Genomic DNA, 3,537 nt, shown 5'->3' with positions numbered 1-3,537 from the left:
TTTTGTGACATACCAACCATGGTGCAGTAAGCAACGTACACAAATGGGACATAGAAACTTCATGTAGAGACTTTTTAATGAAGCTGGAGAAACCTTTTTACCAGTAGTTTGATACTAATTGTATAAAGACCATTTTCCATATTAAGTTAAATAATACATTTTAGTGCACAAATGTATTATCTTAAGATTTTGACATCTCAATTCAGTATGAGAGTTATGTGTTTAAGTTCAGAATGTGCATTTGTGAGAAGTTGCCCCACATCACCTGGTATGGTGGCACACAATGAAGAACAAATTGTCTCATTATATGTTTTAAACCAAAAAGAAACATGTCTAAGGGGTTTTCAAACTCTTTTTCATTTAGATGTTTCCAATAACAACATTAAAAAACAGAAAAGAAAAATGAAAGAACAAATAAATATTCCGTTGGCAAGAAAGATTAATAAGCAGACCAAAATGCTTGAGAATTACTTGGAAAAAAAGGGAATGAAAAAGAAAACACAAAAATTAAATAATAAATCCTGAATAATGACTTCATAGTCACAGTATGGTACATACTCTTTGGATCATTTAGTTCAGTGATACCTCAACAACAGACAATTAAAAAAATGCAAATAACCGGGTGACACCTGATTCATCCTTCAGCCTGTAAAACTGAAAACACTCGACCAGACATGTCAACAACCACAGAACCACACTGGTTAATATTTAACATATGCAACAGACTGTTTTACCTGTCTAGTACACCTGTGAGCAGCTGAGGTTTTTAAAATGAAGTGCACTGGCACCCCTCCTCAGTGAAACACTGGATTGTAGTATTTTTATTTTAAATTTAGTTTTAGTTGACTTAGTTTTAAAGAAGATAGTTAACAATGAATATTGTCTCGGTGAAACTAACCTGTGAATTACCCATTAAGTGAGTGATTGATTGTTTAAAGTAAAGACCATGTGAAGAAAAGGGTTTGAAATAACAGAATGCTTTTGAGGAAACAGGAGGTTGTTACAGCCGTCAGTTTGATCGTGGAAAGATCAAGTAAATCACGCAGTACATTTTACATTACATTACATTACAGTCATTTAGCAGACGCTTTTATCAAAGCGACTTACAGGAAGTGTACAAGTATCAATCTATCTGATACTTCTTTGTCTCTGTTTTTTTAATAGGTCAACCATCCAAAAACCGTGATTCTATCTGGCCTTAAAAAAGGAAAAGGACAACCTTTATGTTATGGTTGCGTGTGGCCTTATGAAGGTGCTTTTGTACCTGTTCTTCATGTAAACAAGAATCTTTTTAATGCGCCATCACTACCTCTTACAACACTGACCATGGAGTGAGAAATAAATTAGAAAGATTTAATTCAACAAGGTAACAAAGCATATGGTTATTTATTTGTCACATGAATTCACATAATTGGAGTGCATTGAAAAAGGGAAAAAAGTCTAAAGAAATAAAACCACAGCAACACTTGCGGTGTGGAGGACAACTTTATTATCAAACCAGATTCATCATTCAACACCTTACAAATAACATTTAATATCTAGTGGTAATACCCACATTTATTAAGCTTCTCTAAATGTAAATCACTTTTATTGACAAATTACAAAACAAATAGTGGTTAAGTAATTGTTATTTTGATTGTAGGTAAGTAGTATGAAGTTAATTTGTGCAAGAAATGTCCAACCCCTCACGTAATTAAAATCATTCAAATTCAACAAGAGCTAGATTTCATTCAGAAAAAAGCATCAAACATTCAGATTTATTATGTCAGGCAGTAAACATTGATAACAGATAAAAACAATGACAGCTCATGTTTGAAGGAAATCCCTGGTTTATTTTCTGAAAACATCCGAGGCCTTCTGGTTGTGAAAGTTAAAAATCTTCCAACCAATAACCAAAGTGTTTGTACTAAAACTATAAACTACACAGGGCTCTTTGCATATCATATGCAAGGCTTGGCGTCGTCTAGAAGTTCACATCGGTCCGCCACGGCCCGGACTTCTCCAACCTGAACGCTTTCATACGTCCCGGTGATGGACGTGGTGTGGATCTCCCACGTTAGCGTAGAGTGCGTGCAGGGCTTGCCGTGAACGGCATGTTAACTTTGAACTTATACTCCACCATATTAACCATGCAGGAGCTGTTGGGCGGGCTGTGACCTCCACAGAAGCTGTACTGAGTAGTGGCCTCAGTCACCGTCTCCTTGGAGTACTGGAGCGACCTCGCTGCTGAGCTGATAACTGTCAGAGACGATCAAAGGGATGCCGGCGACAGTCGTTTGAACACCAACTGTGACAGAAGCAGGAGATGTCCCACCTGTGCTCCACCTGATCCGTTTTTGAAAGTGAGTCTGTTTTCACCACTGAGCGGCATTCGTAGTTACTGACAGATGTTTTTCCGCATGATCTCTGGAGGATAGTGGAAGATTTTAGACTCATCAATGATGTACCTGACCACGTAGACCTGCTGGCTAGTTGCTATCCTTATCGACGGTCAGGACCTGAATGCGAATGGTACCGATATACAGAACTCTTCCATGGCAGGTAGAAGTGCTTCTCTCTAGTAGCAACCTTCCCAAGTCATATTGTCCATACCTACATATATTTCCCCTTTGAGCAGGTTCTGACTGAATTCTGGGGCACTGAACCATACGAATCCCATTTCCACTCCAGGATCTCAAAGTTGTTTTTGTTCACCAGGATCTCAAACGGAGAACCAGCACTTACTCTTCCTCCATTGGGATAGTGACAATTAGAACCCATGCTGGGGGTATAAAAGCCAGCCTCACACATGTATTTGCAGACATAATCAGTGCGATCAAAGTCATTGTTATTAATTGAAACTGCATCGTTTGGGAGAGAGTTGTTCCAGGTCACCCACTCCAGGTTAGAGCCATCACCAGACACGTAGGAGGACTGAACCGGCCTCTTCTGCAGTAGCTCATCAGCCATCACAAGAGAGGTTGATCTGTTGGCATTAATTAAGTCAGCGCTGGGTCCAGGATTGTCATTTACATCTGAGTTCATGGAGGAGACTGGGAAAAAGGAAAGGGGACAAGGCAAAAATGAATCCAAAACTCAAGTTTATACATAGCTGGATTGTCCAATAATATTCTGTTATGCTACTATAGTCTGTCAGGTGATGAGTTTGAGCAAAATGTGCAAAGTGAAGCAATGTGGTTCCTTAACAAAAGTACCCATTTTACACCCTCAGTTTTATCTCGTAATATTTTTATAATCTCCCAACTTTTTTCTTCTAAATTTTCTTTAATTTTAGAGAATATCTGAGTATGTTTTCAATTTTTCTTGTGAATTAATGACTACATAATGTCGTAAATTCTTTAGTTTTTTTCTTGTAAATTTGCCACTGTAACCTGAGAGAATATCTGAGTTTTTATCCCTCACCTGTCATTCCATTTTATTACACTAACTTAATTTCTGAATTTATTTGTTTGGTTTTCTTTGTATGTATGGATTACTTGGGTTGTTACCGACATCTGACGAACATTTCATATCATGTAGAACCTTTAGAAATATATT

At 37.7% G+C, this 3,537-nt stretch overlaps 1 pseudogene; it reads right to left on the bottom strand.

Moving 5' to 3' along the window:
• Positions 1–2,186: 2,186 nt before the first annotated feature.
• On the bottom strand, positions 2,187–3,032 carry LOC129116146 (natterin-4-like; annotated as a pseudogene).
• Between the last annotated feature and the right edge of the window lie 505 nt (positions 3,033–3,537).

Source organism: Anoplopoma fimbria, unplaced genomic scaffold (genome assembly GCF_027596085.1).
Source record: "Anoplopoma fimbria isolate UVic2021 breed Golden Eagle Sablefish unplaced genomic scaffold, Afim_UVic_2022 Un_contig_12754_pilon_pilon, whole genome shotgun sequence".
Lineage (NCBI taxonomy): Eukaryota > Metazoa > Chordata > Actinopteri > Perciformes > Anoplopomatidae > Anoplopoma > Anoplopoma fimbria.
The sequence above is the reverse complement of the archived record's forward strand: the minus strand, read 5'-3'. Positions and strand labels throughout refer to the sequence as shown.